The sequence below is a fragment of the Buteo buteo genome, chromosome 17 (genome assembly GCF_964188355.1).
Source record: "Buteo buteo chromosome 17, bButBut1.hap1.1, whole genome shotgun sequence".
Lineage (NCBI taxonomy): Eukaryota > Metazoa > Chordata > Aves > Accipitriformes > Accipitridae > Buteo > Buteo buteo.
Genome location: NC_134187.1, coordinates 17,065,512 through 17,092,424, shown reverse-complemented (window position 1 = coordinate 17,092,424; position 26,913 = coordinate 17,065,512). Strand labels below are relative to the sequence as shown.

Sequence of the window (26,913 nt, the reverse complement as noted above, 5' to 3'; positions counted from 1 at the left end):
CCTCACACTATGGTGACCAGTGCTCGTGCTCCTGTGCTTTTACAGTGTCTGCAATGGGAAAAAACAGTCCCTTCAGTATTCTTTTTCAGATAGCAAGACAGGGATTTTCAATGTGAGAATTAATTACTTCTACATTACAGGATCGCATACTGCAGATTTAATTTTGTGTCATTTCACCTTTGAGCTCAGCAGTCCTCAGAGGTTTCTGAAACATATCAAGATGACAACAGACCATATTGTGAGGAGGTGTTTTTTATTTGTTGCTTTGTTTAAATCACTTTTACAAGCTTACTGACTTCCAATGGAAAGTGATTTGCCTCTCAGCATTAATGTGGCTAAATCAGCCTTGGGCCTGTTTGACTTTCTCAGAGCCTGGGGAACCCGCTAGTGATATAAATGTCTTAGAGATCCCTGAATGGGGAAGAGAGGAAATCTCCAAGGCCAGCATGGCCTGAGCATTCTCTTCAGGCCATGCAAGGTTTTTTAATAGCCTTATGAGCACATAATGTGTAAGTAAAATGAGAAATATTCTGAACTACAAGAGCTTGGACAAAAATTGTGCTATTAATTGACCAAATCCATTGCCTGAAATGCTTTCTCCCTTAAATATTGTCAATTATTACTTTATATCTGGATCTGGAAGAGTGCTGATTGGAAGTAACTACTTTTTGAATGATACCTGCCAACCAGCTTTCCCACAAGGACAGCTTATCTGCCACAGCAGAGGGAGAAGTGAGTGCTATGCAGTTTATCACCAGGATCTCCCATGATATAGCTCTACAACTGTGAATGCTCAAAGGAACCCTTGCCAAAAAGCATTGGCTGCCGCACTGCCTGGGACAGCTTCCACCTAAAACAGACCAGCAGTACAGACCTCTGGTGACTTTTAACATTAACAAATGTCACCCACTAAAGCAGCCTCACAATTGAAAGGCTAAATGACAACTTAACTTTGCTAAAACTTTTCCTTAGACTAATTCACAAGCACTGTGCTTATGCAGATGATGATGATTTTTATTATTATTAGTGAAGTACAGGCTGCAGCATTTCCCACACACCACAAACCTTCTTTGCTTAGGGGACAACCCTCTATGAAAACAGATATCATTAGTATAAATTAAGCCAGGAGAAAGAAGTTTAAGGAGTAGGTTGACTTAACAGTTCTGCAGCGTTGGTGCTGTTACATGACTTCGGGTTGGGTCACTGAGACAGTGTTGGAGAAGCTGCTCTGCCATTCTCAGGGGTTCTGGAACAGCAGATCCATCAATGATGTCTCACTGTGAAGAAACTGGTCAACGAGTATCCAAGGCAGTTTCTTTTAGGGGAAAAATACTGGGTTAGATTGTGTCCTTTGCAGATCACTATACCACACCTGTGTGGAGGCAGCAGTCAAACCAACTAATGCAGCACAAGCTGTCAGCAGCCTCTGAAAGTTATTTTACACGTCAGTTGAGTGTACTTGTCTGCAAACACAACAAAAACAGCCTTTTTTTTTGCTATTTGAATATTTATACACATAATTGCATATTTAAAAATAGTTTAACCTTTGTGTGGCAATTGTTGAGATGTGTTTTATTACATAATATAACCCCCCCACACACACTATGGCAATTCAAAATGATACAGTTGCTCAGTTTATGTATATAAAAACACCTCCTGTTGGCAGTCATCCATGCAAGCAGCAGGCATAAACCCATTACTTGGTTTCTTCCATAGATCAAACCCAGTCAATCTGTGAGGAGGACAGGATCCTTTCTAACAGCAAGGCTCCCTGTAGCCGTCTATCCAGAAATCTCCTCCCCGTTGTACATAAATTTTCCTCAAACAGTAACAAAATCAGCACTTGCTGTTTGAGGGTCTTATTCAGAGCACAGAAGGATTTCTCCCAGTGCACCAGGCCTCCCGAGAATTCTTCTGGCACCTGGGGGAACCGTTTGTTATGGAAGTTACTCCAGATCGTGTGTTGGGACACCTGGCCACGCTTGTGTTGCGGTAGCACTTCAAGGCATGCCCTTCTACTCTCCTCCCTTTTTTCTCCTCTGAAAAAGTGACTTGTGAAAAAAGATAGGATTGCAGAAAGTTCTGTGCTGAAGGCAATAAGCACTTTACTAGGCTCTACGAAGCAAAGACTTGAAGCCACAACATGTCCAGGCACGGTTCAGACCATTGCCTTTCAGGAAGTTAGTGCCATATGTCTGCTGCTCTCCTCGGATTGCTATGTTCAACCTCCCTGAAAATGGCATTGCTGCAATGTGCTTAATATATCGGCTGAAGTCATGAGGCCTGTTGTGTCCCTGCCGGGACCTGACCAGGATTTGACTGCACTCTTCCTAGCCATCAGCTGTATGTCAGGAACACGTATGACTCAGGCTGGCAGTCTGGGGCAGCCCACAGGAATGAGAGGCTGAAGACCAAATGCAGAGTTGTACAATACTGCCTTAGTAAAGCAGTGGAATGGGAAAGTTTGTCCAAAAGGCAGAAGAGCAGGAGATTTGGGGATGGCAAGTGAAGGATGGACTGGCTTAAATTCCAACAGCTTGTGGTTCTGCTGCAACCCCAGTGCAAACGAGCACGATAAAGTGGGGACAGCAGCTGAAGCAGGTGTAGGAGTGAAATCTGAGCTCCCCAAGTCAGGCTGCCCTTACGCCACAGAACAAATATAGGAGTACAGAAGGCTGCTTCTCGGGTGATCCAGACAGAAGCATGAGCAGGAGCCCACACCCAAGACGGGCCGGGCACACAGGTACCAGTGTGTGCTCAAGGAGCCCCAGCCACGGCAGCGCTTGCAGAGCTGCTGGAGTGCTGTCAGGCAGAGTTGTGACCGTGCAGCCCTGCAACACAGCATTGCTATGGCCAGTAACCAGCCATCAGCTTTGTCCCGAGTCTGCAAGGCCTCAGACTCTGCCTGAACTTTTCTTGACCTGCCTGAAGCTTTGTTTTACTTCAATTAGCTGTGGCAGCAATTTTTGTCAGTGACCAGGTGTCTGTATCTAATCTAATGTGTTTTACTTTTTCTTTGTGTGGCAGGCCACCAGTTTCATATAGACAACAGTAACAAGCAGTTGTTCTGGGTAGAAAGAGATGTTTACAACTCTGATACCACGATGTCCTGTAGAGCAATACAGGGCTGGTACGGTGGCAGAGGCATCGAGAAGTGGAGACACGAGATGCGGCATAGAGGCGTGCAGGGGTAAAAGATGGGGCACAGGCTGGCACTGGAGACCCCACAGCCATAAACAGCTCCGTAACAGTCAGTTAAAAGAACCTGCAGACCTGGAGCTGGACAAAGCTGGTTTTGGGACTAACAAAGAAAACAAAGAAATGGTATCTAATATATGTAAATGGGACCATATATAGTAAATTTGGATGTTACCTGGACCTACAGACCAATTAAGAAAGACAAAGGTGTAAATGTGTGTTAGTAAACATACATATTGACCCTAAGTAGAAGGAAGATTGCTGTTACTGTATAACTTTTTCCATATATAAATATCCTATCTGCATTATTATTCTTTGTTTTTCTGTAATAATTAGATCTAGACTAATGATGATTCCTGAATTAAACTGTGAAGATTTGCATTATACTAACAATAAATTCTTGCCATTACTTATACTTATAAGGAATCCTTCTTTTTTGCCCATAAGCAAGATTTTAAACATAACAAAATCGAACACACATTCTATTTATTTGTGTAGCTCTTGCAGCGTCCCAGGAAGAGAGGCACTATCCTGAGTGAGCTGTTCATGGAGCGGCCGTGGTACCTTCCCAAGATATGGCTGAGAGAGCAACTAGCAAATGTATGGCAGAGGGGAACCAAGTACCTACATCATCCTGATTCATCCAGCACATGTTTTTACTATGTGACTACACCCTTGTTTCCCACAGATTTTAAGCTTGAGACTTCTTAATTTAACATATGATCTAATTATGCACTTTTGACACTACCATAAAACCGTTGTCCTTATTTTTAGTTTTTCTCTTCTTTTCAGTGTTCTGAAGTAAGTCTCTAGATTGAACACAGGATTACTGACGAGTTCAGAGTTAAATGCTGATTTTTCTTTAGAGATAAGCAACAGTAATTACTACTAATTGCATGTGTACAGTTCTTACACAGCAAGTGCATAGCACTTTTACAAATATTGTTGGAGTCAGTCTTGTAGTGCGAAGAAAATGTAAGTGAGCATAAATTTGGGCACTCAGCATGAAACAAATCTGCTAATACATGTGTGTAATGGTTTATGCTGATTTACTAAGCCCATTGACTCACTTTGTAACAAAAACCCCATTAAAGGAACTGGGGAGTGGCTGTGTAGGACAAGGGGCAAGCACTGTACTGCCTAGAAGGGCTTGCTAAGGCGGGACACTGTAAACACAAGGCAGAAAGCTTGAATTGATATGTATTTCCTCACTTTATTGCTTTTTTATGGTTGTCAAATTCCAGAAAGGGACGAGTTATGTTGACTGTGTCATTGAGCAGGCTGGGCTCAACATCGGTTCATATTAGAACTGCATCTGCTTTGAGATGGGAGATTTGAAGAAAGCATAAGAGGAACGCTGGAGCAGCAAGTATCGCCTCAGCAAAGCCAGTCTCTGGCTTTATTTGACAACCACCATATTTCCTTTTATAAATTGATCAAATCAATTTATAAGCACTGTTACATTGTTTGCCCTTATAACTCCCATTGGAAGGTTTTTTCAGAAGCTCGCTAGTTTGTTTTACTGTCAGTAAAAACCAGCTTGGGTACCTTGATACCCACTGTGTGCTTTAATTTGAACAGCACACTTCCTTTCACGTGCTTCTTTAACTAAAAAATTACTTTAAAATTCCATTCTCACTGATGGTCCTGCACTGGGAGCTGCCCTTAGGGAGCACCTGACATTGCTGCTGTTTCCAGTATTTTAAGTCATTCATGTGTTATTTTCTTCACTTGTTGCCAGTGCCCTAAAGTAATCAGTATAACTAATTTGCTCTAAGTGCAACAATTTCACTGCAGTGAATTGCATTTGCCATCGCTTTGCTATGTGTGTTTAAGATGTTTTCCTTAATTATTCCATTGATACATTTCTGCATTATTTTGATTTAGCTACACAGCATGCTGGATTGGATTGACAGCCCAGAATTCAGTGTCCACTTGTCCTGCCCTGCATTAAGGGGTTTTTTTCTTTTCCATTGGCAATGTTCATGGATTCTTAGCAGAAGGAATGGAGATCAAATTAACTTAAAGCTGTACATTTCCTTTGCTGGCATTAAATAAATGCTGTACATTTCGAGTCATTTCAGCCATTCAATCCATTTTAAGTAATTTTCAAACCACTGTCAGACAGCCAGAGGAATCTACTGCTGAGCTCTGCTATTCTTAAGAAGAAAATGTTGCACTTGCATTTGGAATAGTTTATTAATTTTGCTTTCTAAGTACAGCTAAAAATCAAATATAAAATGTGATTGAAAAACAAGCCATGAGTTCCCAGTGCTACCTGACATAAATCACAACCTGTCACCAGCCAGTGACCGACTCCATGCCACTAGGCAGGTAAGTCCTAAGCTTAACAGATTCCAGTGCATGACTCATGCAATTTAGATGTTTTTCAACATCTTCGGCTATTAAGATCTTCCAATATAACTCCAATACTATAATGATTTTATTCTAGTATTTATTAAGCAAGAGCGCATGTTGTGTGGTAGACAGTTTTTGCCATGCAGCTAGGTGGCCCCTTCTTAGGCTGTTGGTATAGTTATGACAAATTGTTCTGAATAAAATGCACTGCAAGTCAGTAATTAATCTAGTAATAAATTGCTTTTAGCTGCAGTCACTAAACTTTGTTGTGGAAAAATAAGAAAAGTTGCTAGAAAGAATTGGCCAAAATATTCAAGAATTTGTACTTGAAAAATACTGAAAGAACTATAAGTCAGTTGTGATTTTATTAAGATTTTCTCCCTGAGTGCAATTAAAGATGAACCATTTCAAGCAAAAGAGGTTTATTATAGCAAATAACATAGTTTGTTTATAGGTTTGTTACAGCAATGGAAAACACTCTGTCCTATGCAACATTTCTCCCCAGAATGTCAAGACACTAGCCACCAGTTTGGCCACTTTATTTTCAGCCCAACACTACAGGGCACTTTAGCATTCTGTTGTGTGAAGTATCGGTCAAAATCTCCAAAGCTCTTTGCTATATACTAAAAGTTAACACCTCCAAGTTCTTATGTTTGTATTCACTCACTGACTGCTGTTTTCCTGCATGTTTTCTCCTAACAGACCAGCTGCTGAATCTCATCTTTGAACATATTGAAGATGAAGCTGTACAACTTTTTTTCTTGAGCTTATTAGAAAACAAGATTATGTTTGTGGAGCAGGTCCAGCGTAATAGCTTTAACGAGCATATGAAGTTGGCAGCTTGTAGCATTCATGTTGAGTCAAAAGTTGTTCTGTACATAAATTTGTTTTAAACTTGCATACTGCTGGGATATCATCATCTTTTGCGATCAAATGTCTACTGAGAAGCCCTATTGAGATAGACATTGAGACAGACATTGAATGATGTTGCAGCTTCAGTTGACAAATACTCACTGATAGCTTGGACCGGTTTTAGCACAGGCAGCAGGCTTTCCAGAAGCTGCCAATGTGCTCCTCATGTCTGGTTTGGGGCCTTCTGCATTTCCAATGACATTTGCATTGTGCAGAGTAAGTACTGTGAGCCATCCCACTTCCAATGTCCATTCAGTGTCTTACAAAACACAGCTCATCCTTGCTTTCCAGTGCTGCCTTGGATCGTGACTTATCAGCAGCCTTGTCACCGTCACCTTTCATTGGGGAGAGCTGAACTCCAGTTCGGGGAGCACCACCAGGCAGGTGGAAGCCTCAGCTGCAAAACCTCACATTTGCAATCTGTTTTCTCCCATGATCGGTAGAGCCTTGCACCTTTGTGACAATTGAAGCTCCGAGGCTTCATTTTGAGGTTCTGAAGAAATTCTGACTTTCCGAAGAAACATGTATTTTTGGCCACTGTTATGATGTTTGCTGGAAGTGCTCCAACGTGAGCAGTTGTGCTGATGTTTGACCCAAAAAGCTGAGCTCTTCATGGCTGCTAAATTAGCACTGCACTGCCTTTCCCCACCTTAATAAAATACCCACAGGCATCTAGCAGGTATGTTTCTTGATCCGCATAGTAAGTTCCCCTTCATGTCAGGTAAAAAGACAAATAAACCACGGATTGAACAAGGAAGCCTCTAGCTGTGAGTTAAGACTATGGCTACTGAGTGATCCTGTTTCAATGTTACTTCTTTGTATTGCTCATGAGCTTGGTTGTCATGAAAATTAGATTCTTCAGCAGAACTAGTGGGAACCTCCATTATGATTTCAAAACAGACTACTGTTTTCTAAGTTCAGAAAATAACAAATTTCAGTGAAAAGTAATAGCTGTATAATTTTATGTCCTAGCATGGCACACAGGTGCTAGGAAATGACTACTGTTTTTTTACAGAGAAAAGTAAATATTCTTTTTAAAACTTGTTTGATTTAGTAGCTTTTAGTCATTAACCTTTGTTATGGTGATCGGTTATGGATTAAGAGCCCTCATTTTGTCCCCCAGACGCAAATGTATTTGCCCCTGCAGCTACTACAGTGAACAGAAGAAAGTAGCAAAGGAGTCGCTTCTGGAAAAAGTATACCTAGAGCATCTTTATCTTGTTGATTATCAGTCCTTAATACTAGCCAGCCTGCAGTGGTCAGTGGGTTAAGGCAATGAGTGAGGCAGTAAAGAGACAATCAGGAAGTTTGGATGATAAAAGCCATTTTCCCAGAAATAAGCAGAGAAATGCAGTGACAGACCAACCCTGTGGAAAGGCATACTGACAGCACGACCCAAGCACTCGCACCCATCACTGTTGACTGCTTCTGTTAGCATGTAAGTTCGGTCATGGTAAATCAACTGCCAGGGTGGTACGGTAGGCGTTTGCAGCACAATTTGCCAGTCACCGAACTGGGAAATCCATGGTAGGGAGCTCATTATTGGCTGTGTTGGAAGACAGAGCTAATACTCAGGTGGGAATGATATATAAAGCTCCCTGGTAACAAGTTGCGTGGAAACATGGGCCCATTTGCCCAAACGAGCAAGGAAGGAAATATCTGCTCCTTAGGCTATTGGGCATGTTAGTGGAATATTCTCTTATTTGGGGAGATTTTGCTTCCATAGTTTGTGACAGTTGTTAGCCCATGAGAAAAGAGTTTAGCCATAACCTAAGCCATAACTGTTGAATGTCTGTGGGATGGTCTTTTGAAAAGCTGAAAGAGAAATGATGTCTCTTACAGCAAGGCTAGAGATTGGCCTTTGCCTTTGTATCATTATGTGCTCCAGAGAGAAACACCTGCTATTGTACAACATTGGGGAGAGCAAAGGATTACTTCTGGGAGGGGGATAAAAGCCAGGTACAGTCTGAACAACTCAAAATGATGCAAATGAAGTGTCTGAAGCAGTCAAGGAAACAAATCCTCCCATTTCCTGCCAGAAGAAAACCATGGTTAAGGACTATGCTGTAAGCAAGGAAACATGTTTGTATCTGATTTTATTAGGGATAATTGTATGGAGTCCATATTCTGACATGCATAGGTTAAACTGTATTTGAATAACATTTTCCAGAAAAATAGTAGCAACAAATTTAAAAAAGACAATTATTCTTTCACAGAAATGAAGTTATCAAAGATTGTGATAAAAGACCCAATAATCATGAGGAATGGTCAAAATAAGGTTCTCCTTATCCATTGATCCTGTAATTAGGCGGAGAGAAATAGGTAGTTCTGTGAACAATGGGGGTTTTATGCTTTTTGAGGGTAGAAGACAGAAGGACAACACTTCAGTCATCTGAACCACCAGTTCTGTTTGTTGTTTTGGCAGTCTACTTCCTCCCCAGTTAAGGCTGCTCAGAGATCTGAGCACCACCTCTCTGCTTCAGGTACCACAGCTAAGATGAATTCTGCCTTCACAAACCTCTCTAGCTTTTAGAAATTTGTCAGGTTCTCTAAGAGAAGTAAAGTTCTTTCCCTCATGATTGTAAGTACTATGGAAAATCAGAAACTGAGGTTTCAGAAGATAAATAGCCAGGAATACATTAATTCTTCAAGATCTCAGTGGTCCAATTAAACCATTTTCTTTATGAAGACTCAGCTCATGAAAAACTGAGTATACTAATAAAACTGTGAGTCATCGTGCCTTTCTTATTGATTCTTGTTATCTTTCTGTATCCAAGGCAACAATAAACATGATTTATGTGCACTGTGTTTAATTTCCTGTGGTGTTCTAATCTCGCGTTGGTGTGGGGGAAAAATTCAACGAAGATGGATGGTGAGCAGAATGCAAACTGGGAGGCAGGCAGCAAATGTGGCCAGAAATTGAGGGGGGTTCATATTGCAGAGATAAGTAACACTTTTACATCTCTAAAGCTGATGCCATTTAGAGCATATTAAAAGAAAAGGAATTATGTGACTCGTAAGGCAGGAAGATGGTCCTGTCTGTACCCACAAAAAATGCCCATTTAAATGCCCTTGTGCAGATGATCCATAATATGGTGCTTAATCCTTACGAGCATTGCTTCCTTCCACAGCACTGCTAAGCAGGAACAAGTTTCTGTGAGGATGTCTTCTGTAAAGTCCAGATAATCTAATCTATATTGGTCCTACCTGCTACAGCAGTCTCACTGAACCACATGGACAATGTGACACACATGGCATCACAGGACCTTCCAGTGCCTTCACATGTATTTCCTATGTCACGTGGGTGTTTTATGGATAGCTGCCTGGAAACAGGCCATAGACTCCCTGGTGGCATCATTCACAAAAAATTAATTAAATCTTCTAAAATATAGGCAGACTAAAGGAAAATTACTACAGGCTATCTTCTGGTTCCTTCTTTTCAGATATGTTGTTGGGGCTTTTTTGTTTTGAAGCAACATTGAAATCAGCTGTGAAAGCCCCCACTTTTATTTATTGGCTCTGATAATGTCCTCTGTATGGCTGTGTTCCAGTTACTGTAGAAATGGCGCTATTTAACTAAATGCTATTTATCTTTGCACAAGGGACAGTTAAGCCTACAGCTTCTGACAGAGTCATGACCCTCGTGCCTCCATGTGGACCTCTGTATGGAGGTACATGATACAAAAGAGGCACCACCGGCTGCCTGTGAGAATTTGAATGAAGACAAGATGCCAGAGCACTTGATTGAAATGGGAATCGGTGCTGAGGACGGCTACCAGGAAAGTGCTTAAGAGTGAAAATGCAAATACGTATTGACTTCTGTTCCTCATAAGATTACTTACCATGGCTCAAGAAGCCAAGAGCATTGATTTGAAAACATGTCAGTTATGGACACAGAAAACTTAGAGGCAAAGTAACTAGACTTCTAGAAATGTCATATACTTCTGTAGAGAAAGCCTGAGAAAGAAAGAAAAATGCCTTTCCAAGGAGCAGCTATTTGTAGGGCCATTGCAGCCCCTGGAGAGGAACATCCTGGGAAGCCCAGCTTTGTCTCCAGTTGTTGTTTTTGGAATAAGAAAAAGGTCACATTCTGAGGCAACAATAGTTTAAGCCTTTGTGAGCAGCTCCTTCTTTATGGTTCATTTTGTGGTCTCACCAGTAAATTATATTGCTTTTTCTTCCAGAGAAAAGCAGCCCTACAGTTAGAGAAAAGCCTTTTGGATTCTGTTCCTCAGCTCTGCTATCCCTTCCTTCTTCAGTGAACACAGAGATCCTTAACCTACTTTTACGTCATTATGAAGCTCAGAGCCTGTGCCTGCTCCCTTTGAGGACAACTGGAATGCTGCCATTGACTTCAAAAAGAGCATGGGCAGGCTCCTCGTTAGTTAACATTCGTAAAGTGCTTGGAGGTACTTAGGCAACAGTTGTTACATAAATGTGATTAATATTGTAACTTCGCTATCAATACTGCAATGCTACACTGCAACTTGGTCAGCAGGCATCTTAATTCACACTTAAGCACTGTGTTTGCAGGATTAGGGTTTAGTTAAATGCAGATAAGTAATCTTTCCATATTCAATGCAACTATTCATCTATATAAATAAAGCTTCTACTTTAGTCTCCTAAATAAGGAAAACTCATTGTTTGTGTGTTTCTGTTTGTGTGAAAACTCTTTTAGAAGTATATATTAACACAAGCTCTTTATTTCTGGTACAATTATAAAACAAGCTGTTTAGATGTCATATGCTTGAATCATCACAGATGTCCAGGGGATAGCAATATAATAATAGATACAGAAGGCAAATGCTATTTAATACTGATCATCCAACCGTTCATGTTAGCTTTTTCCAGTTAATTGTAAAAATTTAGCTCTATCTTCCAGTGATACAGAGAAGTCCTCTAACACTGATGAGTTATATAGGTTACATTAGTACTTCAGTGTAGTTTTTTACTTGCGTGTTCCATGAGAACAAAGTTATTTCTTTATCATTTTACAGAATTTACGTTGGTATTTCTGATTTTATGGGCATTTCTTAGCGATTTCAAACAGGAATCTTCAAATTTGGGCAGTATTGCTGGACTCTATCAGCTACTCATTAGGCCACTACAGCCAGAGATTTGAAAAAGAAGTTAGATTCTTGGAAAGATAGATGAATGTGAGTCCTTGAAATCACCTATTGATATATAATGGTAGCCTGTGCAGACACTGAAAGGTGGATGCAATATGCTCACCTGAGAAGGATCACTGGCAGGGAGCTGGTAGGAGGCAGATTTTGTATGAGTCACAGCTGGTTGCACCAGCAATGGCAATGGGCTAGACAGTGAAATCCAATGGCTGGAAGGGAGTAACAAGCACAAATCCCTGTCCTGTGTAGACAAGTCACCTACACAACGTACACTTATGTTGTATGAGCAAAGCCATCATCCATTATGAAAGATATATATGCATTAACTGATTGATTTAATAATGCTCTGTGAACCACTGACTTGTTTCCAAAAATTCAATCCACAAGGCATCAAAAGTCTTTTGATAGGTTTTCTAATATGATGTAAAATTTCCCTTCCGTATCACACCCCTGCAATTCTCCATCAACATTCTTTATGCATTTCTGTTGCTCAGAGCCTAAAATGAATTTTTTATAGCAGCTCCTTTGTGTATTGTGACATAAATGATTAACACAGACACATAACTATCATTTCAGATACTAGTTTACTTGGTTGAGATCATAACCAATGCAATTTGCAGATCATCCATGGATAATATACTTGAAGAGCAAAGCAATCTTGTAAAAATGAACATGAGTTCAATTACAAAATAAAAATATAGAGAGTACAGAGGAAACCTACTTTGCATTTGGAGGGGAAAACATAATGCACCTTATCAAATCAAATATTCAGCACTTGTATTCCCACATTTCTTTCATGTCAAGTACATGAAGAAAGCAATTCTTGATATAGACAGCTGTCTTACTAGTCTTTAACTGATGGAGAACCTGAGGTACATGGATAGTTAGGGCAAATACTTGCAAGCAGTGGAACTGATCAGAGCTTTTCATTTCTTAGACACATAATGTGAGACACTTGTGATGTGAAGAAGTATTTAGCCCATTATTCCAGTCATGGCCTAGCAAACGTAATGCCAGTTCATGCATCTATTGATATATTTGGTGTCTGAACACTTTGAGTCACAACCTCCTTACAGAAGAGGATGTTCAACTGTTACTCACTGTAACTGCTGCTTTGCAGGCACTTAAAAGGTTAGCATTTTCAAGGCTGCTGTTCCCTTCTGTACAAGTATGACCTTTCATTCTCTTAAATTATTTGTCAATATTAAAATGCAGGATGCTTCTTTGCACTCTGCCCACCAGATGATGCAGATCTTTTCCTATAAAAGTTAGGTTTGCATTCTTAATTTCCATTCCATCAAGTCTTTCTGCTGCACAGGGATATTAAAGCTAGCTCTAAATGAGCTCACTGCAGGCTCGTGTTGCTGAACAAACCCATGCTCCCAGCTTTTGCCAGGCTTCACCAGTTCCCTTCAGCCATGTACCAGCTCTGAAGTGCATACCATTTCTCAGCCAGTTCAATCACTGGCAATGAGCAGATCTGAACAAGGAAGTGGAATTTGCCTGCAATTTGCCAGTCATAACCACAGAAGTGGCATACTAATGCTGCTTTCCAAGTTAGATGAACGAGCCGAGTCAGAGAGAGGTTGGGAAGCTTCTTACAAACCTTCATTGCACTTTGTGGACATAATCTTTCTCCTCTCTCTAAAGCTTATGAGCAACTACTTTATATAGTCTTCAAGGTGACTAATTAAAAATTTAGTTTAACATATAGCTGCTTAAATAATTTAAATTCTGTAGTGGAGTTAAATCGTCAAACTGAGTAATAAGGATGGGTATTTTCTCTACCCCACCTCTACTCAAATTCATCCAACTCAGTATTTTATGCCTGAAGTTTGGAGAGAAATGTTGTATATAGGTTCCTTGTTGATTAAGTGATAAGGTCAATGATAGCCAGTGCCTGATATATAATGCATTGAACCTGAAGATCCTTCAGACGGCTTCCATTTGCAGGGAGAATACAGGGAAAGCAGTTCCCTTAGTTCTGGATGTCTACGGAGAGCCGGCTCCATTCTTCCTATGCACCTCTAGCATCTGTCATTTACAGATGTATATATTCTTTGTTCACAAGGCTGGTGAGAACCATTTTATCATTGTAGTATGACCTCCTGCATAAAATGCTACAGGGCTGCCTGACATTAGCTGTTGTCTAAACTAGAGCACAAATATCCTGTCTTGATGTTATCGAGTGCCCCCTCAGCAAGTTTGCAGATGTCACCAAATTGGGCAGGAGTGTTGGTCTGCTGGAGGGTAGAAGGCTCTACAGAGAGATCTGGACAGGCTGGATCGATGGGCCGAGGATAACTGTATGAGGTCCAACAAGACCAAGTGCCGGGACCTGCACTTGGGTCACAACAACCCCATGCAATGCTACAAGCTTGGGGAAGAGTGGCTGGAAAGCTGCCCAGCAGAAAAAGACCTGGGGGTGCTGGTTGACAGCCAGCTGAATATGAGCCAGCACTGTGCTCAGGTGGCCAAGAAGGCCAATGGCATCCTAGCCTGTATCAGAAATAGTGTGGCCAGCAGGTGCAGGGAGGTGATTGTTTCCCTGTATTTGGCACTGGTGAGGCTGCATCTCGAGTACTGTGTCCAGTTTCAGTTTTGGGCCCCTCACTACAGGAAAGACATTGAGTTGCTGGAGCGTGTTCAGAGAAGGGCAATCAAGTTGGTGAGGGGCCTGGAGCACAAGTGTTATGAGGAGCAGCTGAGGGAGCTGGGATTGTTTAGTCCAGAGAAAAGGAGGCTGAGGGGAGACCTTATCGCTCTCTACAACTACCTGAAAGGAGGTTGTAGTGAGGTGGGTGCTGGTCTCTTCTGTCAGGTGGCTGGAGATAGGGAGAGAGGAAATGGCCTCAAGTTGCGGTAGGGGAGGTTTAGGTTGGATATTAGGAAAAATTCTTTACTGAAAGGGTTGTCAGGTATTGGAACAGGCTGGCCAGAGAAGTGGTTGAGTCACCATCCCTGGAGGTATTCAAAAAGTGCATAGACAAGGCACTTCAGAACATGGTTTAGTGGGCATGGTTGATGGTTGGACTCAATGATCTTGAAGGTCTCTTCCAGCCTAAATGATTCTATGATTCTATGATTCTATGTTAAAATTGACAGAAATGAGCAAGTAACTGCAACCTTTCAATGCTCTCAGTGTTAAAAAATTGTTTATAGTCAGAACGTTTCTAGCATCAGTGTCATTTGCATGTAATGTAGAGGGGTTTTTCTCCCCTCTGCTCAGCATAGCCATTTATTAAGGCAGACCCAGTCCTGCCTAGAAGCTACCAGTCACAGTCATCCCTTGCACAGCTCTACTGAAACAAATGGCGTTTGTCTCAGAGACTCTGCTAAATGTAATCTACCCTTTAAAATACCTCTACAATCACATATGGATTATCTACCTAATGCATTTTTTCTTAGTTTTTGAAATAAGACTTATTCCCAATTATGTAGCTTCTTTTTCTCTACAGTCCTTCACAAGAGTGGAAATTGTTGACTAGGAAGTGGTGTACACTATAGAACAAGGTCACTGATTTCATACTTGAAAAACTACATGGCCTTGTCATTTACAACAACTTGATTTTTTTCTTCAAATGATTACACTCATGAACTGAAGCAAGAAAAGTAGAATATAGACCAGTACAGAGACAAAAGCAGCAGCTTATTAGACAATATGGAAAGCTGCAGATCTGTTTTATGCTTTCTCAGAATATTCAGGAAATATTTTGTTATACTTGGTATTCATACCCTCTCAATTCAAAGAGACTCTAATGTAATCAAATAAATATTGTAGCAGTGAAAATCCTTATATCAAGCACAAGAAGTTTTGTGGTAAAGCGAGAAACACAAAAAGCTGTTCAGAACATTATATGTCATTTAACTAACTTGTTAGAGCTGATTTATTAATGAGAAGGTCTACCTATACAGGCTGTTGTTTGTCCTAATTTTAGTAAGGATCTTAAATATATGTAAAGTCCACCCAAATGCTGAATATTCTCTTTCTGATCCTGAGGCCCCTCTCGCTACCAAACAACAGCTCCAGCTTGTTAAGAGAATCCCCTGTGCTATGACCACAGTGGGCAGAGAGTCTGATGTGACCACCATGGAAGAGAGTAAACTTGTGTTTTTTCTAGGTTTGGACACCTCTCCCACAGGTAAACTGAATTATTAGTTTCAATGCTCAGGCTTTGTTTCCTTGAGCTTTTAAAAGCACTTGACCTGCATCATTCTTGTTCTGGTACTAACAATCTCATTAATGAAGTACCTACAAAGATTTTTTTATGATGTGACCCTCTTTTGTTCTTTCTTTGCTCATTTCAAACTTAGCCACAATCCCAAACAAAGCCATACAGCCATAAGCAAGCTCGGAACAATATTTAGCAAATGTGATTTGTGTGGACATCCATTTTCATTTCAAATTGTGCCTTGTTTTGCAATCATATGGGTGCACTACTTGTAATTCACCAATGTTCTGTTATTCACCACATTATGCAGTTTACTGCTGAACATTTTACTATTTCTTAGTTTATTTTTAATCAGTTTACTGTTAAACAGTTAAGCAAGGACATACATATGTGGACATTGAGAGAAGACTGACTCTGGGCTGTAAAAAGCAGCCAACATTTTCAACTACATGGTCAGTTTACTACTTCTGCCCTCTAGCAGAACGGTAGCATCCAGACTCCCAAATAAGATACTAACATTTTATTGCTAATGCTGGGCTGGCTATGGATAATAGATTTAAACTGTTATAGTCCTAATGAGTTCACCACAGCAACTTAATTAAGCAATTGAACATGACAGGCAGCGCATTGTAGGGGGATTATTGCATACCTTTAATAAAACATAGAATAAAAAGTGAGGCATTTTAGCTACCAAGAAACCTCTGAAAACAAATCTCCTGTCCACCTTATTGAAACAAAAGAAACTAATGGAATTTTAAGAAAGCAGAAAAGAAAATAGGTCAGTCTTGCATTTAGCAGTCTGAGGATTTTTCCACCACTTGGAAAAATCTGTCCAAAATACTGTATTTATTTCTCATAATACATTGTATGGTGATTTTTACCCTGGAATCAAAAAACAATTCAAGCAATGGTTTAATGTTAGGATCCTTCTCCGTGTATTCTGACAAAGAGCATGAAACATTCGGGAACTGACCTCAAGGTGTCCTTCTGAGGAGTGAGCAGAGATGCAGACAATCTCCTTTCACAGAGGTTTGTTTCCTTTTCTGGAGACAACTGCAGAGGCAGTGGAAAGAAATAGTGTTAACAGCTAGGAGTTGGTGGGATGGAGCCTAGTTTACTTAAGCCAAGCCCTATATTATTGTCAGAACTTTGCCAGACCAAAGTGACAATATGAATTGCAGCAGCCAAATTTGTATTGACTAACGACTTGGGTCTAGATCCAGTTATATAATACAGAAACGCCCAAATCACTTATCTCACTAAAATTATGAGGAGAGCTGAAATTCTGCCATGCTAATAAAAAGAATTTTATCTGCGTAAGCCAGGTACTTATCACAAGCACTCTACTGACACGGTCTACCAGCATAGTTGTACTGTAATGCCTCCCACAGCCTTACCTTCAGTCTTTCTCACCTAAATGTAATATGTCAGAGAGGGTATTAAAAGATTAGGCCAGTCAGAGCCAAACCAGGAGGATATGAATCTACTCTCCTTTTCAGAATTTTTGAGATTAGTATGCTGCAGTCTGCATGGAGAAATAATAAAAACTTTGATTAAATCTGTTTCAACCTGGAGCCATGAAACAAACAGTAACATGGAGGGTATTGTGTTTAAGCCTGCCATTTGCAAAAGGTTTGGCTTTCTTTTGATCCATGCTTTTCTATTTGAGCTCTACTATGAGGTCTCACTGGGCTATATTCAGTCTTCAGTATCTGAAGGGCACTGATTGTCCCCGTTGGATACCTGATCAGTGCCCTGTGTAGGCAGTAGCTACATATTCATTTAACACAGACTCTCTACTGTATTGATACTGTATTATATTCTGAAGGCTATTCAAAAACCAAACCATGAACTTCAGCTTTCTCCCCACATAGTCCTTGAACTTACCACTAGTATCAAATATCCCCCTCCCATCTTATATCTGATGTCAGTGATAAACTGTCTTTACAGCAGCATGTGCTGTCCATTGAAGAGCAGCAGATCAAAAGATGAAGTTGTTCAACTTATCCTGGAGTTAGCAAGTAGTCAAAATGAAGAAGATGCCTTTTCTAGTTAGTTGACTGACACCTGAACAACCACTGATACACGAGTCCATGCTGGTGAAGGAGAAAGAGAGCTGTGAAGGTGCCTGATGCACTCCTCATCAGAGTCCTCATCTAAATGCCATGGAGGCATTTCTGCCACTCCAGCACCAGAGTGAGGGCTGACATTCCCTTTGCTTCCCTTTCCTGTTATTTCTCTGCTGTGCTCTCTTCCTTGAGCTGAGGATAATCATATTGGAGACATACTGTGCTTTCTATGTTTAGATCTCTAATTAGTTACTCAATAGGGTAAGTATAATTATCCTCATTTTGAACCATCATAAGAAGATCAAACAATTTGCTTAGCATCTCACCCCAAATCATTTCTATATAAGCTTTTGTATCCACGAAAATCCTACTAATGTATTCCTTTTAGTAATATCTTGTCGCAGTTAGTTCCACATGCTAACTGGGCCCCACATCTCACTTTCAAGCATTTATTTCCAAGTAAACTCCATAAGACTTCTGCCCACCAGCCAACCCACTGCAGAGGGTAAGAGGCACAGCTGCACAGCAACAGCAGCAAAGCAGACTGCCCCACAGGGCCCCCTATCCTCTGCAAGGTAAGTAATGAAAACTTTGAAATTTTCCCCATTTACTCTGATAAACCAGGAAAAAAACCCAAACCAGTAGATGTATGTTGACATTTAATTTCTCTCAGCCACTTATTGGTAAGCACACCACTTCTCAGAGCAAATATAAAGTGATGAACAAGAAGTTAAGTAATTTAAAAAAGAGTCTGTGGCTGATGAATCTCAACCTACTTTTCTGTCCAGTTACCACTCCTTTTTATAATGAAGGACTGAAAAGTTGCACCCGTAAGCCACAGTCATTCAGTAAGTTCATTTTTCTTTCTTTCTTTTTTTTTTTCAGCTCTATTTTATGCGATTTTTTAAAAGAAGAGACAGTTTAAAAGAACCTTAAAAAAAGTTTTTGGCCATTACCTCCACAGTGGCACATGTATTCTGTTCAGCACAGTCATTACATTGGAGCATACAAAACCCCAGCTTTCATTTGTCGAGACTGACTTTTAAGAAGCTTTTTCACCAGTGCATACAATTTGGTCTGTGTGTCCTCTTTTGTAGCCATTATTAACTCACAGTGTGGGCTATAAACCCAAGCTTCCTCAGCTGGTGCCAACTGGCATCTGTCACCACTCTCTCCTTATCTGCTACCTCTGCCAGTTCCCAGTGTTAAATGAGGCCAGACCATGCTATCGTCGGGATTAAACCTAATGCACTGACTTCTGTCTGCGCTGTTTATTTTTACCAACTTATTTAGATTTCCAGTCTGGGCATCTGAGCTCCAGAAATGCTGATGTTTTAATGAGCAGTAAATCCACACAGATGCAAAGCCTGACTATTTTCTCTCACATTTGGCTGTGTGTTCTTAGACAGCATGGAGGAGATGCAAAATCCTACAGCACAGGAAGCTCTACAGAAGTTACTTCCCTACCACTGCCATGTGTGTGTCCAGGGGCTGGAAGGACCAGGGGACACAAGAAAGGACAATTGCCTGCCTGTGATGAGAGGCACTTGGAGCAGATTGAGCTAATGCTCTGCAGCTATTGACCAGAGAATTGTACTCCTACTATTTCCTAAACTAGCTGTATCTTTATTAGATACTGGGAGATAAAATGGATGAGCAAATAAATGGATTTACAACTTTCTCCTCTAACATGTAATGATGATTAGATAAAAACATTGTATGATCCATTTATAACCCTGATCTGGAACTGATGGAGCAAAATCCAAACTAGGTCAGATGCCAAAGCACAAAGAGCAGTGACACAAACATGAGATATACAGTTTGGTTCCCACATATGGAAGAACATAAAGGAACTCACTGCAGAGAGGCAACTCATCTAGTGGCTATTTAATGCCAATGCAGAAGTATCCTTACCCACCCTTTCCTAAGGGTTCTGGTCCAGTCGATTTTTAGACACAACCAATCTCTTACTAGATATTTCAGACAGGAATACATTGCACTGTTGGAAAATGTTTTCCTTCACAGTCAAAACAGAGTTCTCCTCAGTTTCCTCCCTTCATGTCTTTTCTTATTACTGCACAAAATTTTTCAGCATCATGGGTGTTTACACCTTTTCTAATATTTATTTGCTTATTTGCTCTTTACCTTCCTTAAATTCCACACCATAACTTTTTGATTTATCAACTCACTACTCAGAAAGTAATAAAAACATCAGGCTTACAATTAAGAAAATAAGGCTAGTAAGGTTAAGAAATGGAAATTAAGCAAGCCTCCAAAGGAAAAAACTGTGGAACACTTCCAGAGGATGTTATAGATAGTAAAATTTTATACTTGTCCAGGAAGCAATTAGATCCATGGGAGAAAAACACTTCAAGTGCTGTGAAACAGAAAGATGTGACCTCTCAGCAAGTCAGTTAGTTGCAGATCACTGAAGGATGGGTGGTGAACTGGGGAAGAGTCACCACATGCTTTCCTTGCTCGTCCACTGCTTCCCAAGCATCTTGTGTCAGCCACTTTCAAGGAAAGACTAATGAACCAGATGGACCTCTGCCTTCATTCAATACATCAGTTCCTACATTTTTTTATTATCCATTTGGGATGGTGGATTGCTACTGTATCACACAGAAACTGTGCCAAGAAAACAAATTGCTATATTCATCATAATGTTGCTGGGACGGAGGTCAACAGTGCAAAGTAGCACTTCTAGAGTGATAAAGGTATAGATTGACAGCCTCGGAAAGGAGTTTCAGAAAGAGGTGCTCAAGGCGTGTGCTTGTGCAGGTAAGAGATAAAGAGGGGGCAAATGCACAAAAGCAGAAGTGTCACTCGGATTTTGCTCTTCAAGCATCTCGCGTAAGCAAAACTCTCATGAAGGATGATAGCTATATCTCTGTGTAGCTTCAGTGAGAAGCTGTGTGAACTAGGAAATCAAGTGGCACTGCATTTATGGGGGCCCAAGTGAGGCCTGGTGACAACGAGGCGCTGTCCGCAGGGCTGTGAGGTGGCGCTGGCAAGGAGCTGGAAGCATAATTGAGCTCCATCAGTGCCTGTGCTAGCAGGATGCCCTGCTCACCAAAGCCCAGGACAGTGTTCCTTACAAACAAAACATCACCACCCTGCAGTGCAACAATGCTTTAAGCTGCAGAGGAGTCATGTTTTCCCTGCGTGAAGTTCATCAGGATGAGCTCCAGGTCATTGGCTGAGGTTTCACTAACTGAAACTTGCACTTTCAGGCCATTACAATGTCACAATCATATTTCCCTGTGCACAGATTGCCCTTTCCTCACTTTCTTCTTTTTCTGTCTCAGTCAACGGTGATGCTTGGCTTGTATCATTCTTGCCACAAGGTAATTGAGGGTAAGTGCCCTGAGTTTAGTGACTGTACTTGGGTCAGAGGAAGGTGAAACAGTTGATGGAGACTCATGGACACAAACCAGAATGGGTTTCAGATCTCTGTTTTCTTATTACTTCACAGAAACTACATTTATTTAGTCCAAGGAAGTGAAATTCAATATTGGAATTCATATTTTTTATTTTCCTCAGAAATTAAAAAAATCAGACTACTGAAGTTTCAAAAAGAAATAACATTTTACAACACTTGATTGTTCCTGTAAGCTTAAACGCAGCTATTTATTTAGAAATATTAAGCCCAAACACTTGATATATATCACTTGCTACTGGGAGAAATAGTCCAAACCAGTCAACTTTCAGCTTGATTCATTACCATCTGGCAGAATGGACCTCTGTCACAAGCAAGGCATTGCAATTTACAATCCTTACCAGTCAGATGTAGCCCCTGACTATATTTCTCCATGAACAGATCTAGAAATTGCAGCCCAAATAATTATTACATTCTTGGAGTTTATTAGTTTTTCTTTTAGATCATTTTTATCTATCTGTCTACCCGCATAACAAAAGTAGGATTCATAGACCAATTACTTACTGTTTTCTTGATCATTTAATGTATTCTGTGATTGCCTAACTTGGGCTAAGATGGTGACAAGCATCTGTGTTTTTCCATTCAGTTTAGGCTATTTTTTGTATTTGGGGAAGGGAGAAAAATATTGCCTCTGTTTCTATCAGTGTCAGTGCTCTGATGCACTTCACTCCTGGTCTTCTGTACTTCACTTCCCTTACCAAGCTATAAAATACTTGGACCAGGTACTACACTCTAAACTGATTCATAGATGCTGGGGACAGTTTTCAAGAGCTCGTGAATAGAAGAACTTTGTTCATCTATTTATTTTCACCTTATTAAACCAAAGCCAGATTGTATTAAATTACGTATTCAATTGTATTATAATCATCTTAGTACATGTGTCTGCAGTAGTCAGCAACCTACAAACATGTTTATATGAATAGCTTTATGCTTGAGATATTTACAGTGGGTTTGGAGGTTATTCAAGTATCAACATCCTAGTGTACTTGTATATGCAGGATCAGGGTCACAGCTTTCTGGGAAGTCATTTCTAGACAGGAACATGATATGCTATGTTTCACACTGTGACAGATCTTGTAGTAATACTCAAATATTCAAGAAAGATTCTCACAAGAGTGTGACTCAAACTGGCCTTGACTGTCAGCATGAGTAAGGGATCAAATGCTCAGAAAAGAAAGAAGTATCAAAGCAAGAAGCCAAAGCAGTGTAACTATTCTCTGGTACAGAAAGCTGCTGACGAGCAAAATGCAGCTGCAACCTGACTGACATAAACATGGTGGTTGCCAATTAAAAGGAAAAGTAAAGATAATTAAGAATGTTAGATGGAAGACTAGTTAAGACTTTACATAACCTGACTTTGCCTTAAACCAGATGATCAGAGATAAACTAATAAACCAGAATAACTCATGAAGAACATATCTGATGCCTTCAACCTTTGCAGACATCAGAAAAGCCTCATTTGAGGTTTGGTGTTTCTACTACAAGACCGTAGCTGTGATTTGTGGGGTAATATCCACATCAAATATTTTTCATCCTAAAAACTATTGAAAAATAAGTATTTTCACATAGCAGGACTTTCTTAAAACATTTTAAAGTTTTTAATCAATACTTTTAATTTTCCGTTTTCAATCCCAACTCTAGAATTATTTACTAAACTCTGCATTCCACTTTTCTTTTTGTTAACGTAGCAGGTTTTCTACATTATTTTGACTTGATAATTGAAAATTCTGTTTCTCTCTGCAGTGTCACATGCTGCCTTATTTGTTGTTGTATTAGATAAATGAAAAATATTTTTAACTGAATCAGTGCAGCCATACAAAGTCACAAGCTCCTTATGACTGAGAAATATGTTATCGATGTACTTGCATAGTTACATATATTAAATGTATATTTTTCTACAGAAAATTCAAACAGAAGTTGATCTGAAATAGGACAAAAGTTGGTCTGTGTGTATGCTGTAACCTTGGGGATGTGCTGGTCTTCCTGTTTAAGTGTGTTATGGCTGGCCATCACATGAACTGTGTGCCTGATGCGTTGTTGTGTGGATGTGTGCTTGATGATGCTGTTGTGTACCTACTGTGTCGTCTCAGTGACCACAGCAGATTTATTTCACATGCACTTTATAGCTATGTACCTATGCTCTGTGGATATGCCTAGGATTTCATGTGATATTAATTCTGTCTCTTTCCCACTGAATTTGCCTTTTTATCTGTTGTTCACTAGGTCTCTCCTAACCCTCCTCCCACCAGGTGACACAAGTGCAGCTCCCTTAACCCTTCCTTGCAGGCCACATGCTGTAGGCCCCTAACAATCCTGGCATGCTCCCCTCCATCTTCTCAGCATCCATCCTAACTGGACCACCCCACCCCCCCCCCCAAAAGCAGTATTTCAGATGGAGTCTAACCAACACTGAGCAGAGAGAGACAACACAGAGCAACTGGAAGTGTGAAACCATGCATATAAACTTGCTAAAGACCTGGATGTTTCCATTTAGGTGTAAAGTGTCTTTAGACAGCTCTAAAAAAAAATGCAGCAGGTTAAGATCACCCTTGCCCTGGGCAGGAGCACAGCATCAGGGCATAGCTCCTTGGTGTATGCATAGCAGGGCTTAGTGCTTTCTCCTTCATGTTCATTTTCTTCAGTGTTTTTAGCTGATAAACTTTCACGAGTGCTTATTTAATGACCAGGTATGAACACTGCACCAGCTGAGGACTGCTGCCACAGAGCAGTCAGGGCAGGCAATACTTCTTGGTTCACTCACCAGCTGATCTTGGTGGCAAGGGTTGGAAAGGGACCCTCAGTCAGGTCCAGTAGCTACTCCAGCCCCAAAGGACAAATACAGTGACACACACACCTTACTGGTGACCATACTGAACAACTACCAGATAGATTAAATTAACTCTTTGTCTACTACAGCAACTGTTAAGTGTGATTTGATCAGCTCTTACCCATCTCTAAGAGAGTCTGAGGCTCTTTGGCTCTGGTACTGCTCTTTGACATAGAACAGTTGTCGGTCATGTTTATTGTCATCCTTGAGAATGTTTGGTCAGGACCATCTTTTCTGATGTTTTCTGCTTGCCATAATTTCTGAGGTGTTATGCAGAACTATGGTTCAGCCCAGTCAGGGGCTTCATCACACCTGCCATGGGAAGCCAACCCTCTTCAGCATCCCCTCCTACTTGTGATCTTCATACTGCCGCAATTCATGCCATTGCTAAGCCAGCTTAGTGCAAGTAACATTCTGGAAAAGACACAGTTGCTTACCAGTGCTCATCCCAGGGGAATGTCATCTCAAAAACAGTGTTATAACATATTTTCATTTAAACAGGTATAACCACATTCTGGTGAATTTAACTCCCTGAATCCAAAACACATCCATTTCTGGCTTTGCCAGGGATTTGCTTCTGGTTTGTACCATCTCTTAGCGACCACAGCTGTTCCTACATGTCTCTCTACACTGCTTTGAGCTATGTAAAGAATTGCTAACACTCAGTAAGGCCTACATTGCTCGCCTGATAATTCAATATTGCTTTCTCATGTAAGGAACAATGACTGGACCTAATGAAGGGTTTGCCAGATGACTGGGCTTATGAGGTCTGTGAACTCTGGTTACAGCTTTTCCCATGACTGGAGGGATTAGGGTCTTTTTTCCAGTTCAGATTCTCTCTCACCACCGATTACAGGTGAACTCATGCTGCAGCTGCTCATTCAGCCACGGTATTTACAGCTTTCCTCTCCACGCCCTGGCCATCTAGTTTCATGAAACTTTCAGGAATTCGGGGTGGAATTAAGGAGCTGCATTTAGGCACTCGGGTTTAGATGGGCAGGATCTCCCTCTGGAGGCCTTCACCAACAACTGCTTCTCTCCCTTGGCTTCACAGAGACCTGTGGGAGAAGAGCTTTGGTAGAGCCAAAATGCTGCTGCAAATCATATCTCTCACCCCAGACTGGATGTCCTTGCTTTCTGATTTGCCTTACAAACCCAAACCTTCTGCCAAATGTGGCTGCAATTCGCCAGCAGCTTCAAAAGTTCATGGACAGACACCTCTTCCCCCTCCACCCCAAACAGAAAAGCAGGGAGAAGAGATGAGGCTGTTTCTGTGCACTGGACATAGGGCCAGGTGTTGCCAAGCAAGCAGTGCCCAGTGGCAGTGGAGATTCCTTCCTTGATTTTGCTCAGAAGGACACAACCCCAGCTTATCTGACAAGTAACACCAATGTTAGCATGGGAATAAAGTAGTCTGGCAGAAAATGAGTCTCACAAAGATGATAAGGAACCAGAGGAATCTCTAAAGCAACCCATAATAAAGCTTCTAATGCAAATGTTTGAAAAGCATAAAAGAAAGCCAGAATTAACTACTTAGGTCTTTAGACATGTTCAGGGATTAGTGCCACATGTATTACAGAATTATATACTTACTTCATTATCAGAGTCCCCCATCTGACCTGTTGAATCACTTTTTTTTTTTTTTCCCCAGATATCCTTGGCATCCAATGAAGTATTTCTAGGCATAGGAAGAAAGATACATAGGCTACCAGTTTTTCCCAACAAAATATTATGGATGTTATAAAAGGTTTACAGTTGTGAGTTTGAAAATAATAAACAAGCCTTTTTTCTGTTAACTGGCATAATCTGTGCTGAGAACTTAGAATCAACCTTTATTGTAGAGAACATGTTGGATTAAATGAGTTTCACTTAGTACTTCCCACTCTTCTTGTACTCCTTTTTTTTTTAACTTTCATGAATCTTTTGAACTCATGTTGATCAGGTATCCCACTAACAAGCTGGCCTCTGTTACACTTTTAAAGGATGTCATCAGACTTAAACCCAGTGAGTTGCAAAAGTTGCTTGAAAAGTTATACTGTAATATCAATACCTGTGTATAAATACAAGGCTTCTGTTGAATGTCAGTCAGTTTAGCTGTTATAAAATTCTTGACTAAAGAATTCAGACCACAATCTCTTTTGAAATTCCAATGGTTAGCAACTGAACATCTCATAATCAAAAAGCATCTTTAGTACATTTAAGATGAATTTTTTAAAAAATAACAGCTAATAGATTTTTCTCAGATTTTAAAAGTATATCTAAGCTAAAAAAATATGATAAATGTCAACCCATGATCTGAAGGGGAGATTGCAGTGCATGTCCATGCATAACCATAAATGTAAGAACTATGGCTTGAATAGTAAGAATAATTCTCAGATATAAGTTACTGGAAGTTAAAATGCTTGTCTGCTGTGTTAGTGACTTTGGAACCAAGTAAAAGGTAAAGCAAGCAAAAATATTTCTGCTCCTATACCAACTAAATGCAGAATTTACTTCTATCGCTAAGAGGCGCTGCTGCATAAGGTCCATGGGCTACTCTTGCTCACCACACTGAGATGTAGCCACGAATAAAATACCTGCAATATACAGATTTTTTTTTTTTTTTGGCTGGATGGTGTATATATTATCAACATATATATGTCTGAATTAATATTGTTCTTTCAACAAAAAAAATCTTTCATCTTAAAAAATACATTTTACTGAGTGGCTGCTGTTTCTTTCTTAAGAAATGTCCTTTATTTTCATTCAGTTATGGAAGGTTTTGTGCTTGACTTGCAATCTCAGAAATTGTTCGGAAAGTTATGATGATATG

At 40.4% G+C, this 26,913-nt stretch overlaps 1 long non-coding RNA gene across 1 annotated transcript in view; it reads right to left on the bottom strand.

The window, feature by feature from the left end:
* Positions 1-244: 244 nt before the first annotated feature.
* LOC142040859 (uncharacterized) overlaps positions 245-26,913 on the bottom strand; it is a 58,170-nt gene continuing 31,501 nt past the window's right edge. The window contains exons 2-3 of the long non-coding RNA XR_012653312.1: positions 16,740-16,819; positions 245-1,315 (exon numbers count right to left, since the gene is read on the bottom strand). This is a non-coding gene — a long non-coding RNA (uncharacterized LOC142040859). The remainder of the gene's footprint in view (positions 1,316-16,739; positions 16,820-26,913) is intronic.